This window comes from Cheilinus undulatus, linkage group 14 (assembly GCF_018320785.1).
Source record: "Cheilinus undulatus linkage group 14, ASM1832078v1, whole genome shotgun sequence".
Classification (NCBI taxonomy): Eukaryota; Metazoa; Chordata; class Actinopteri; order Labriformes; family Labridae; genus Cheilinus; species Cheilinus undulatus.
In genome coordinates this window covers 284422-298675 of record NC_054878.1, presented here as the reverse complement: position 1 = coordinate 298675, position 14254 = coordinate 284422, and the positions used below count along the sequence as shown (strand labels likewise).

The 14254-nt window shown below is 46.5% G+C and overlaps 1 protein-coding gene across 7 annotated transcripts in view; it reads right to left on the bottom strand.

Annotated features, from left to right (window-relative positions):
• Positions 1–14254, bottom strand: part of enah (ENAH actin regulator) — a 313726-nt gene that overhangs the window by 48456 nt on the left and 251016 nt on the right. The window lies entirely within an intron of this gene.

The window sequence follows — 14254 nt, the reverse complement described above, 5'->3', positions numbered from 1 at the left end:
AGGCTCTAATGAGCCGGTCTCCCAGGATCTACTGAGCCGGTCTCCCAGGATCTACTGAGCCGGTCTCCCAGACTCTACTGAGCCGGTCTCCCAGGCTCTACTGAGCCGGTCTCCCAGGATCTACTGAGCCGGTCTCCCAGGATCTACTGAGCCGGTCTCCCAGACTCTAATGAGCCGGTCTCCCAGACTCTACTGAGCCGGTCTCCCAGGATCTACTGAGCCGGTCTCCCAGGATCTACTGAGCCGGTCTCCCAGGCTCTACTGAGCCGGTCTCCCAGACTCTAATGAGCCGGTCTCCCAGACTCTACTGAGCCGGTCTCCCAGGATCTACTGAGCCGGTCTCCCAGGCTCTACTGAGCCGGTCTCCCAGGCTCTACTGAGCCGGTCTCCCAGGATCTACTGAGCCGGTCTCCCAGGCTCTACTGAGCCGGATGACCAGTGATGACAGTTTGCTGATATGTGATTACTGACATTTCCACGTAAAGACTCATACCCCCCCCCCCCCCCCCTTTTAAAAATGTTATAGGCACCAAATGACCTTTCATCTCTATCTGGGGCTTGATCAAAAACTCTATTTGACATCATTTCAGTGCTTGGAAGACATTGAATTCCCTCCATATTTTGATATCAAAAACCTTTATTTTAATTCTTCAAGACTATTTTCTTCAACAAAAATGCATTTAAGGTAAAAATGATAGTAATAAGAATAAATTTTAAGTTCTGGTGTTATCCAAACCTGGGAGAGGTGAAATGATCTTAGCATTTCAGTAAAATTAAGATTCATTTAATGTTGATTTAGTCAAGGATTTTTATTTATTTAGACCTGATGTGAAGTAAAACACACTCTGTCAGTGTATTTAAACAACATCAACTCAAACATATGTGAATGTATGTAGATGTAGGGGAGGGTCATGTATGTACACCGCCTTCCACATTATTATGGAAATGACATTTTTCTCTGATTTTCCTAAATATTAATGCAAATAACAGTCAGAGTAATTTTCAAGTCATCAGCCATTAGAGTATAAATCAGATGTGTCTGATCAAACTTCATAATGATAACCTTCATTTTTAAAAAAGAAAATAAAAACTCAAAATGCACTGTTCCATATTATTAAGCACAACAGCTTTTTAAAACATTTTATAGGTTGTAAAGAAGTGAAAATGGTCATGTGTTGAATCTGCAGCATTAGGAGGTCATATTTACTGAAATCAAAGCTATTTCAATCAAAAACATCTGAACAGGCCAAGTTCATGTTAACATAGGAGCCCTTCTCTGATATCACCTTCACTATTCTTCATCCATTGAACTTGTGAGTTTTTGGAGAGTTTCTGCTTGAATTTCTTTGCAGGATGTCAGAATATCCTCCCAGAGCTGCTGTTCTGATGTGAACTGCCTCCCACCCTCATAGATCTTTAGCTTGAGGATGCTCCAAAGGTTCTCAGTAGGGTTAAAGGTCAGGGGAGGATGGGGGCCACACCATGAGTTTCTCTCCTTTTATGCCCATAGCAGCCAATGACACAGAGGGATTCTCTGCAGCATGAGATGGAGCATTGTCATGCTTGAAGATCATTTTGCTACAGAAGGCACGGAGCCTATCAGCTCTCTCCTCATGATTCCGGCCCAAATGTGACTCCGCCCCCTCCATGCTGACACCCCAGCCTCATTGGGACATGGTGGCCATCCACCAACCATCCACTACTCCTCCATCTGGACCATCCAGGGTTGCACGGCACTCATCAGTCAACAAGACTGTTTGAAAATGAGTCTTCATGTATTTCTGGGCCCACTGCAACCGTTTCTGCTTGTGAGCATTGGTTAGGGGGGGCTGAATAGTAGGTTTATACACGACTGCAAGCCTCTGGAGGATCCTACACCTTGAGGTTGGTGGGACTCCAGAGGCACCAGCAGCTTCAAATACCTGTTTGCTGCTTTGTAATGGCATTTTAGCATCTGCTCTCTTAATCTGATGAATCTGTCTGTCAGAAACCTTCCTCATTATGTCTTTATCTGCAGGAACCCGTCTGTGCTCTGAATCAGACACTGATGGCTCCTATGTTAACATGAACTTGGCCTGTTCAGATGTTTTTGATTGAAATAGCTTTGATTTCAGTCAATATGACCTCCTGCTGCTACAGATTCAACAAATGACCATTTTCACTTCTTTACAACCTGTAAAATGTTTTAAACTCTGTTAATAATGTGTAAAGGTGGAGCAGTGAGGTACTATAGTAGATTTAGCTGATAAATATGCTGACATATAAACACTGGTGCTGATCGTTATGTTTAAGCTGCTACCTGCTGATACCAATATCATACCCATCATATCAACACTGCCTCATCAATATCATTCAACTTTGACCTCAAATATCGACACTCCTGAATTAAACTACATACATAACATGATTCTTAATGAGCCATAACAATTTCAAACAGATTTTGGTTCTCAACCGCTGGGTGGGGGCCCAAAACTGGGTCGCAAAGACATTTTCAGTGGGTTGCAGATGTGTCTCTGGAAAATAAAATGTGGCAAAAAAACACTGACGTGCTTTTATTTTGAAGGATGTGTCTCAGTCTCTTTGTTCCATCACGTCTTCAGTTCTCCCTAAAGTCAACACTGCCCAGTTTTTATTCAAATGATTTGTTTATGATTGAGAATGTAAGAAGTTTGGGTTGCTAGCTGTGTTCAGGTCAGTGGTGGTGGGTCGTTCTTTGACAGGTAAGAACCACAGATATAAACCCTGTTACCTGTTTTAAATGTGTACAGACTGGATAAACTGCACATATACATTCAAAAACATGGATGATGTGAAAGAGGAGGATGATGGATGTGACAAGAAGACGGAGTAACAAGGAGCAGAGAGGAGTTCCCATCTTGACCCCCTGTACCCCGGGCAAATCATTACATAAGACGTGATTATATAACAATCACTGCCAGGCACAATAGTCACGCTGTTACACAACCACAGCTAGCTCTGCTAAATTCTGGACACTTTAACACAAACACTGAGGTGAGGACCGCCCGGAGCTCAGAGTCTGTCTCCAGCGATCACCTCTGCACAGAGAGCCAGGGATGTCACCGACAGGAAGTACCAAAATAAAAGCAAAGAGCACAATGTTGCCATGTTTTTATAAAACTTTGTTAAATTTTGTTTGTTTGCTGCTAAATCATTTAAAGTGAAGTTAATGATTCTGGTTCATGAAGATTAGAAGGAGTGTTGATGACATTGTGCCTGCAGTTCCATGTTTGGCCACTAGGTGTCAGCAGAAGGCAGCAGGAGGAGGACTAGTGCAGGTCTGACTGGACCACTGATCCAGTCAGACCTGCAGTGAGACTGTGAGAGGTCGTTTAAAACAAATCAAAAACAGACATAAGTTTTAAAAAATCACATTTTAAATGATCATAAAATACGCATTTAATCATTTTACATTCCCAGAACCAAACACTGCTAGATGTCTCTCACATTTCACCGTTAATCAGTGTCTGATGTCTAGAACTGAAACTCTGATGACGCTCAGATCAACAGCACCAGTGGAAGAAGAATTTATCACAGCCTTTGCTTCAGAAAGGCTCTTTTTGACAACACTGAAAGCTGATCTGAGAATACATTTGATGTGGTTTTTAACTCATTAGGTGCCACTGACATATACATACTTTAGGGCTGGCACTCATTGAGTTAAAAATCTTTTTCTTTGGAAAAGAAAACACCTAAAAATACATGAAAGAACAAAATAAAACAAAAACAGATTAAGAACTGTAAAAACTGATACACAGAATAAATATAAGAATAAAATCTAAAATATTAGTTTCCACTAGAATCCAGTCTAATCTAACTGAACAGGAACGCTGCAGAGCAGACGGAGCGTCCAGATTCCACGTCTGTCATCTGACCAATAAGAATAGTTAGGGGGTGGCTACAGGTGAGGGGGTGGCTACAGGTGAGCTGGTAGCTACAGGTGAGGGGGTAGCTACAGGTGAGCTGGTAGCTACAGGTGAGGGGGTGGCTACAGGTGAGGGGGTAGCTACAGGTGAGCTGGTAGCTACAGGTGAGGGGGTGGCTACAGGTGAGGGGGTGGCTACAGGTGAGCTGGTAGCTACAGGTGAGGGGGTGGCTACAGGTGAGGGGGTGGCTACAGGTGAGCTGGTAGCTACAGGGGAGCTGGTAGCTACAGGTGAGCTGGTAGCTACAGGTGAAGTGGTAGCTACAGGTGAGCTGGTAGCTACAGGTGAGGGGGTGGCTACAGGTGAGGGGGTAGCTACAGGTGAGCTGGTAGCTACAGGTGAGGGGTGGCTACAGGTGAGGGGGTGGCTACAGGTGAGCTGGTAGCTACAGGTGAGGGGTGGCTACAGGTGAGGGGTGGCTACAGGTGAGCTGGTAGCTACAGGTGAGGGGTGGCTACAGGTGAGGGGGTAGCTACAGGTGAGCTGGTAGCTACAGGTGAGGGGGTGGCTACAGGTGAGGGGGTGGCTACAGGTGAGCTGGTAGCTACAGGTGAGCGGGTAGCTACAGGTGAGGGGGTAGCTACAGGTGAGCTGGTAGCTACAGGTGAGGGGGTGGCTACAGGTGAGGGGGTAGCTACAGGTGAGCTGGTAGCTACAGGTGAGGGGGTGGCTACAGGTGAGGGGGTAGCTACAGGTGAGCTGGTAGCTACAGGTGAGGGGGTGGCTACAGGTGAGCTGGTAGCTACAGGTGAGGGGGTGGCTACAGGTGAGGGGGTGGCTACAGGTGAGCTGGTAGCTACAGGGGAGCTGGTAGCTACAGGGGAGCTGGTAGCTACAGGGGAGCTGGTAGCTACAGGTGAGCTGGTAGCTACAGTTGAGGGGGTGGCTACAGGTGAGCTGGTAGCTACAGGGGAGCTGGTAGCTACAGGTGAGCTGGTAGCTACAGGTGAAGTGGTAGCTACAGGTGAGCCGGTAGCTACAGGGGAGCTGGTAGCTACAGTGTACAGCTACACCTTTATTCTGAAAATAAACCAGTATTATTGAGGTATTAGGTATTTAGAGGTGAAGCTACATGCCACAGTGGTGATAGCCTCTCACCAGTACTCACTAACGTCTGGATTTGCAGAAACAACAGGATCCGTTAGTCGTCACAACAACTGTCAGCTAGTGTGACGGATTCTCAGGGAGGCCTGGGTGTTTGTAGGAATGAGCTTCAGTGCAGATGTGAATGTGGGAGGCAGCGATGTGTCACACACAAACTCAGCGTTCAGGAAATCTGTCATTTAAATGGAAAGCCTCTACGCTCACCTGGTCACGCTGTCTGATTAACAGTCGTAAACTGCAGCGCTGTGAATGAGCGAGCAGTAGCTTCATAAATTACAGCAGAGAGAGAGAGAGAGAGAGAGACGGTGGGAACCTGAGCTTAATGCCAACATGACACCCCCATCATGTCAGCTCTTCTTCCCTCACTCGTCCTGTTCTGTGGATGCTGACTCAGCTAAAAGTCAGTCATCAGCATTAATATTGCCTAATGCTCAACCCTGTCCTGCCTCCATCTGCCCTGAAGTCTCAGCAGTGACACAGACGGCATGTTTGAACACTAACGGCAGTGAAGTCACCCTACGAGGAGGGGGGCTGGTTCCCGTGCATGCGTGAGGCTGCTGTTAGACCTTCCTGCCCCCGCTGAGTCAGCCAACAGGAGACATGCGAACACGTTCACCGTCACAGCCTCTGTTTACAACAGTCTCATGTGACCCACAGCTTTACCTGTAGAAACACGGGGACAAGAGCTGCCCTGGCTGGTCTGGAACCAATCACTATCAACCAGTTAGAAGTCATTCTTCTAGTCAGCGACCACAGTCACCTGTGGTTAATATCCTGGTGTCTGCAGCTGAGAAAGCCCAGGTTACATCCCATTAGGAGACTGACAAAGCCAACAGATGTTCATGTAGAGGAGAGTTATGACAGCAGAGCGATCCTTCACTGCTGCACTTAAACTTTAGCATGATTAGACTTCTATGGCTGTAAAAGATGAAGATCACGATTAACCGCATCCTGTTTCACTTCAATTAAAGAATCAAAGTGAAAAAAGTGAAATGAGACATTAAAGGGATATTTCAGTATTTTTGACGTTGGTTCATATGAGGCTTTAGCCTCCAGAGATTCCAGTGAGCGTGCTCCTCACTGACTCACTCACCGTTCTGGCAGGAAGTTAGGCTCTACAGTGTAACAGACGGGTACACTCCTCTGTATAATGTAGCACTATTTTACAAAGCAACCTTTGGCTATGTGTCCTTCCGCCTCAGTGTGTGCAGTATCACCATCAGCTGTTTGGCCTCAGCAGAGACTACGTCCACAGACCTGACTAAACCAGTGGCTCCAGCTCAGTCCTCCACTTCAACAGCTGGTACAGCATTCTCAGAGGAAGCACGGTTAGAAACCGACTTACATTCAGCTCTTCTGGGCGGGGGTCAGTTTCTCCAAGTTGTCTTCACAAAGTTGAAAAGTGTTGGTGAAACAGCGATGTTCAGCTGACAGGGAACTCTGTCTGTGAGCCGCTACCCTCCCATTTCAGTAGAGACCAAAGACTGGTGAAGAAACTGTACCCGTCTGTTACCACTGAGTCCTTTTTTAGTTTAAATAAGATTATTTCTCTGGACTTTTATTTTGAAAAAACAGCCAAAGAGCTGCAGGACATATGGGAGGGAGTGGGGGAAGACCAGAGACTGTAGAAAGAACCGGACAAAACCCGTGTGACGTCAGCTGTCGGCCTACAACAGGCCGACTCAAACGGCTCTTGAAGCCGATAGGGCTGGCTCCATATTCCATAAAATCGGCAGTTTAACAGGTTTCCAGACGGGACTTCTGGTGTTCCTGCAGCCTGCCTCAAGTGGGCAGTATTGCAATTTTTTGCACTTCCGCATTGGCTTCATTTTTCAGGACCGGAGGTTGCCGCTTGGGGAAGACATGTACCAAACATGAGCCGAGACCAGGTACTGATCATGTGACCAGAACATGGAGGACTACGTCTGCTCTACCAGCTGAGCTGAACCTGCACAGAGCCAGTTGTCTTAAAGGAGCAGCACTCAGTGACATCCCTGGCAGCTATGGTCACTACTATGGCCCAGTACCTCATACAACCAAGGTCAAAAATACAAGAATGCCCCTTTAAGGAGCAGTGGCAGAATGATTTTACATCACTCTGGCTGCAGGGAGAGCACAACATGTTTAAGTTAACAGTGTTGAAAAGGACAGTAAAGCGCAAGATTAATCTTGGTTTAAAGAAATAGAGAACTAGAGGAGGAAGAGATCACCGGATGGCATGAGCAGGGCTTAGAAATGGGAGTAGAGACACAAACAGAGAATCCTGATGGTCTTATTTCAGTCTGAGGGATCTCTGTAGTCTATGGTGGCTGGACTTGGAGCCGTGATGGAGGCCAGGACTATCTAAGGCCGGAGATGTTGCACTGCTCCCTATGTAACCTGGAGATCAAGTAACCCTGCAGCCTGCTCAGGTCAGTGAAGGTCAAATGAATCTGAGGCTCCTCTGGGGTCGGTTCAGACGTCCTCAGACATCCAGACGAGGTTAAAGTAGAACCATCGAGAAGCTTCAGGTTTCAGGGGAGATGGTTCAGTCATCTGACTGGGACACCTTGTTGGGGGGGTCTCTGCTCAGAAATTTCCCTGGCACATGGCGTGTAGAGGTGACCACAGGTAAGGAACACTTGAAGGGTCACAAATCATCCGAGCCCAGAACGCTTTAGGACCACTCTGTAAATCTGGACTGTAGAAGAACATCTTCTACCACCATGTCATCAAATTCACTCAGTCAGAGACGGCTGTCAGGTTTTTAACGGCTAGAGTCTAGAGTCATTCTCAGGAGTCCTGTCTCAAACACCACAGTGCTGCTGCTAGAAACAGACACACACTCTGCAGGCATTTATCATAAACAGGGTCACATTACACGTCTGTTTAATTCACGGCAGCATTTAAAGAGCTACTGAGGCTATTTCTAAAAACCACAGGTTTAGTATAACTACCTAACCGTGCAGCTTCACTCAGAGGCAAGGATCAAATCAGTGAATCAAGCTAAGACTGATTTAGCAGCACTCAGACTGACTCTCTCAGACTCTTGGAGCTCAGCTGTGACATGGCTGCAGACGGCTCAGGGGTCCCTCACCTCTCCTCTTATCAGGGCTATACTGTAGAGAAGGAGAGGAAACTCTCTCTTTAGATGTGCTGCTCCTTATCCCCACAGAGATCTCCTCCTGCAGCACGATCTTCACATCTGTCTCTGCTCATCATCAACGCAGAGACTCACAACTCTGGAGACAGAAACAGGAAAGCATGGGAGTAAAAACAGCTGCTTCCTTCTTCTTATACGCCTCCATCAAGTAGTGAAGTTGTAGTTCTCATTGATTAATGTTTGCCTGCCAGATTATAGCCTCTTACAAATGTATTTCACATCCATGTGGGCAACAGTCCTTAAAGCAGAGACATCTTTAGAGTGGTTCCTCTGAAATAAATGTCCTGTTAAACTGCTGCTGCGGCTGGATCCATGCTGATCCCTTCACCAGACGCCATTGTTTACAGGCTTGCAGTGGCTTCATCTAAACCAGTGTTACTCAACCCTGCTCAACCAAAGAGACAAATTGTTGAGTAATACATTTGCAAGAGCCACAATCCAAGTGGTGAAAATGGCAATTAAAATAAAAGTGGCACAAGTGGTCAAAAAGCAGCAAACACTGGGAGAAATGCGGCAAAAAAGGGCAGAATGTGGTAAAAATGGGTGGAAATTGACCAAAAAATAAACTAAAGCTGGCAAAAACTTGTCAAAAAGTGGCAAAACTCTGAAAAAAGGTGGGAAAATGGTTAAAAATTGGCATTTAATTGCAAAAGGCAGCTGAAAGGGCAAGAAGTGGCTAAAAGGGGCAAAAATGGGGGAAATGGCAAAAAAATTGTTACAGGTGGCAAAAATGTGGAGAAAAATGAGTGAAAAGTGACTAAAATGGGAAAAAATCAGAAAAAAATCAAGTGGAATTTAACTGTAAAGAGCAGCTTAATGGGTGAGAAGTGGCAAAAGCAGGCAAAAGCAGGCAAAAGGGGCAAATAATTGCAAAAAGCAGGATAAAAACGTCAAAAATGGTTGAAAAGGGGAAAAAAAGAAGTGGCAAAAAAGGGCAAACACTGGGAGAAAATTGGCTAAAGAGGGGAGAAAGTGGCATAAATGAGCGAGAAGTGGTAAAAAAAAAAAAACGTGAAAGAGGGCAGAAAAGGTCCAAAAATGGCAAAACAGAGGCAAAAAACGAGTGAAAAGTGATGAAAATGGGCAATAATAAAGCGCATCACGGAGGGGCAAAATGAGAAATAGGTGGCATTTAAATGCAAAAGGAAGCTTAAATGGGCGAAAAGGGGCAAATAATTGACAAAGCAGGACAAACGTGTCAAAAAGAAGTGGCAAAAATGGGAATAATGTTTCAAATGAAGACTTTAAAGAGCCACAGATCATCACAAAAGAGCCACGTGTGGCTCCAGAGCCACAGGTTGAGTATCACTGATCTAAACCATCCCATCTCTACGTCTCTTTCTCCTCAGATAACGCTGACTGGTCCGTTCTCCTCTGATGGAAACAAGCAGCTGGAAGCTTGTAGGATGGATCTGCCTGGTGGCAGACACAGAACCAGTCCATCAGAGTTCATGATCAGAAATGAACATTTAAAAGGTTTCTACTTCCAGTCAAATCTTAACGCAGTTTTCCCCAAAGAGCTGAGTGTGTGAAGATGAAGACACTGCCCCAGTTCTCACGGAGTCTCAGAGGTCCTCTGGAGTGATTACAGAGGCAGGGGGAACCTGGTTTAGAGGCTGATGGAAGCAGACCAGGGCCACGGCTCTTCTGGGGGTTCCCTCCTTTCCAATCAGACATTCTGAAGGCAGACGAGTCTCTGTGGGATCCTGGGAGCTGCAGACGCAGCAGAACGTCTTCATGATTACAGCCAGCTCATGATTTAATGTTGTTTTTGGAGGAAAAGAGTCAGGCAGATCAGAGGGGGTTCCACAGCCCTGGCTTTACCAGCATCTGACAGAAGCAGACACATTTCAGCCGATATGATCCACATCAGTTTAGACGCCAGGGACAGCCAGTCTGTCCTGAACTGACCTGTCCCTCTCACTGTGACAGCCTGGTTAAGAAAAAACAGCACAAACAGCTTTTAATTCTATAATAGATAAAGAAATAGTAATATTGTCTTTTCCAGTACGGTCAGTGATGTCAGCTCTGTGTGCATCAAACATAATATCTAGAATATGTGACTAACTGTGGACTGATCACTGACCTGAACTAATGGAGATGAAGGTGATTAATAGTAAAAATAACTAATAAATCATTAATAATAATAATAATAATAATAATAGTGCCAGCCCAGGTAAAAATCTACATTTGACAGTAAGGGTCAAACCAAGCTTTAAGTGTTTTTTTTCAGCACTAAATCACCACATTTAGGTGTGTTTACTGCTTCTACCTAAAACGCCTCACCCTATGGTATTATTTACATTAAAATGAGTTTTAATGCCAAAAACAGATCATTTTAAAGTGACGTTACCGAGCATAGAGTGACTTCTGTAAAGCAGTAACTCAGTCAGTGACTGGATTCTTTTTCTACTGGTAGAAAAATGATGTTGTTGTTATATAGTCCATTAATACTGACAGTATAAACCGTGCTGGCCTTAAACACCGGTTAGTAAAGAACCATCAGGTACAGGTGTTAGCTGGGCCGCTACACACCTGGGGAGGCCCACTGTTAGCCTGAACATAAGACTACTGACCAGACTGCCCCCCTCCCCGCTCCTCTCTGTGCTCAGGACACACCCGGTGGACCTCACCTTAAAGAGGGAGAGTCCATAACTGCTACTGACTGAAGTGGGTTTGGAAATGTCCAGCAAATCCAACATAGTGTACCAGGGTTCATTAGTTCATTAGTGTTTTAGAGGCTTATAAAGGGCAACAATGGTTTGAAGAGAGGAGCTGATTGGGCCACAGTTCTCATCCCTCCAGGTGAGGCTGGACAGATACAGCCCTGAGGATTACAGCCAACCCCCTCTAAAGAAACCACACATCTGATACCATGAGGATCCAGGGCTCTACTCTCTCAGCTGAGACGCTGCATAGCTCAGTGGGTTACCCTGCTGACTGCAGTCTGGTTCCAGTCCCAGCCCAAACTTTGGAAAAAAAAAGTGTCTGTAATATCACCAGTGCTGCATCCGGGGTCAAACAGCTAATTACCATTTAAAGCCACAGACACAGAAGCAGCTGGTTCTGAGCAGAGAGCTTAAAGACATGCAGAATCAACACTGGAGTGTTTTTACAGAAACAAACTTTACAGGCATGTTTTAGAGACCTCTGGAACTGATATAAACTTGTCTTAAAGGGTTAAATATGCCACCTTCAATGTTATTTTATGGATTATTTGCCTTTTGTAGCCTAACATTTACTTTTATTTTTACGATTGTAAGCCGGTAACCGTACCATCACAGACAAGCCTACGAGGCACAGCTGGTGTTTGGCGTTAGCTAACGGCCGTGTTATATGGTGACTTTCAGCTGAACATGTCTGAGGTCGTGGTGTTTATACAGGTTGTTTGTTTGAATATTAACACGTTCTCCTTCTTCTTCCTCTGAGTCGACAGACTATGCAGTTTTAGCAAAAATGTGGTAAAATTGGTGGTTAAAAGTGATAAAAACAGGTTAAAATTTAGCAAATTTGGTGTAAAGTGGAACACTGTAATTTAAAAAATATTCCTAGTTCTCTTAGGGCATCTTGCAACCCCCGTCTCAGTGTCTCACGACCCCAAATGGGGTCCCGACCCCAACGTTGAGAACCCCTGATTAGAGTACAGTGAGGAAACACTGATATGGAGGTATGAGAAGGGTTTTAAGATTTCTTTACTTCAGGCCTACTCTGCATGCAGTCTGAGCCACGAGATATCAACCTGTCTTTAGTTTACACTGGGGGGCGTCCACACCAAGAATCAGGACCACCACTTAGTATCTGAATGATTAAAACAAACATTAACCCTGTCAATGCACTGTACAAACGGAGTTAGGAGTTCACCATGTCGCTGACTAGTTCCCCTCTATCCTCTTATTCAGAGGTGTGACCTGCTGATCCTCTGACTGTCCTCTGGTGGTTTCCTGCGTCCTGGTTGGACAGCTCTGTCCTCTGGTGGTTTCCTGAGTCCTGGTTGGACAGCTCTGTCCTCTGGTGGTTTCCTGAGTCCTGGTTGGACAGCTCTGTCCTCTGGTGGTTTCCTGCGTCCTGGTTGGACAGCTCTGTCCTCTGGTGGTTTCCTGAGTCCTGGTTGGACAGCTCTGTCCTCTGGTGGTTTCCTGCGTCCTGGTTGGACAGCTCTGTCCTCTGGTGGTTTCCTGCGTCCTGGTTGGACAGCTCTGTCCTCTGGTGGTTTCCTGAGTCCTGGTTGGACAGCTCTGTCCTCTGGTGGTTTCCTGCGTCCTGGTTGGACAGCTCTGTCCTCTGGTGGTTTCCTGCGTCCTGGTTGGACAGCTCTGTCCTCTGGTGGTTTCCTGCGTCCTGGTTGGACAGCTCTGTCCTCTGGTGGTTTCCTGCGTCCTGGTTGGACAGCTCTGTCCTCTGGTGGTTTCCTGAGTCCTGGTTGGACAGCTCTGTCCTCTGGTGGTTTCCTGCGTCCTGGTTGGACAGCTCTGTCCTCTGGTGGTTTCCTGCGTCCTGGTTGGACAGCTCTGTCCTCTGGTGGTTTGGTTTCCTCCCAGCTCTGTCCTCTGGTGGTTTCCTGCGTCCTGGTTGGACAGCTCTGTCCTCTGGTGGTTTGCTGGCGTCCTGGTTGGACAGCTCTGTCCTCTGGGTGGTTTAGCTCTGTCCTCCGTTGGTTTACTGAGTCCTGGTTGGACAGCTCTGTCCTCTGGTGGTTTCCTGCGTCCTGGTTGGACAGCTCTGTCCTCTAGGTGGTTTCATGACATTGGTTGGACAGCTCTGTCCTCTGGTGGTTTCCTGCGTCCTGGTTGGACAGCTCTGTCCTCTGGTGGTTTCCTGAGTCCTGGTTGGACAGCTCTGTCCTCTGGTGGTTTCCTGCGTCCTGGTTGGACAGCTCTGTCCTCTGGTGGTTTCCTGCGTCCTGGTTGGACAGCTCTGTCTGCACTGATAAATGACTTTCACTCCTGCAGCCTCTTTAACGGTGCATTCTTTTACACTTGACTGTGGAACAATAGAGCTGCGAATGACTTTCTCTGGGATTACTGCTGGTGTCAAATATGTTCAGCATTTGTTGGACATTGTTCAAAGGTGTACCACACACTCTCAGATCCACGAATACGGCTCACCGTCTGATTTATGAACGCAGCATTCCCCACAGCAGTAGATCATGACATTCCTGAACAATGTGCAGCGCCCTCCTAAAATAAGCTGTCTGGAGGTTGAAGCATGTGTGAGTGTGTTGATTTGTGTGTGCCGGTGACAAAGGGGAGACTGTGACCCTGTCAGAACTGGGGGGGGTGTTCTTCACCTTCCAGCCCGTGTCCCTACAACAACAACTTCTCAGGATACACATTCCTGTGAAGTGAGAGCGACACCTGACTGCCAGAATTCAACATCAATATCTAACAAACACTCCAGAGATCCACGTCTGTGAGCCAGGAACAAAGCAGAAGATTCAGGGTCAAGGAGAAAAGTGAAGTTTTTACAGGGACAGATTCACAAACCCACCACCTCCAGCTCTGAGGACCTCTAGAGTCACATCAGAGATGGTGTCAGTGTTTGAAAAACAACTTATGATGGACTTTTCTCCATCATAAGAGACCTTCTATGAGCATCTGCTGACTGAAGGCTGGTTTTATACTCCTGAGTCTAATCCACTGCTGAGAGCACCACGTACTTCTGCACCTTGGTCTGCAATCCTCCACCCAACAGACACTCAGCAGGGCCGTTTGTGTGCCACGTCCCAAATCACAGCAACTTAAACTGAGCGTGTTAGCCTGGAGCTTAAGCTGATGAACACTGATCAGCGGCTACAGTTAGAGCAGGAAGAAAGGAGAGGAGGCATCGAAGGAGATGAAGGAGATGAAGAATCAGCTGAGGCACATGGAGGAGGACGTGCATCACCAATGCTGGGAAGTCTACTGCTGTCTGCAGTTATTTTAGTCCCAGTATGTCTGTAGATGTCACTGGGACTGGGCCAGACTGGGACAGTCAGTGCAACCCAGCAGACCAATCACAGGGCTTGTGGTGTTTGCTGTTTTGACATGTGGTTACCTTTTAATGGAGTTGCATGTCAGTGAGGGTT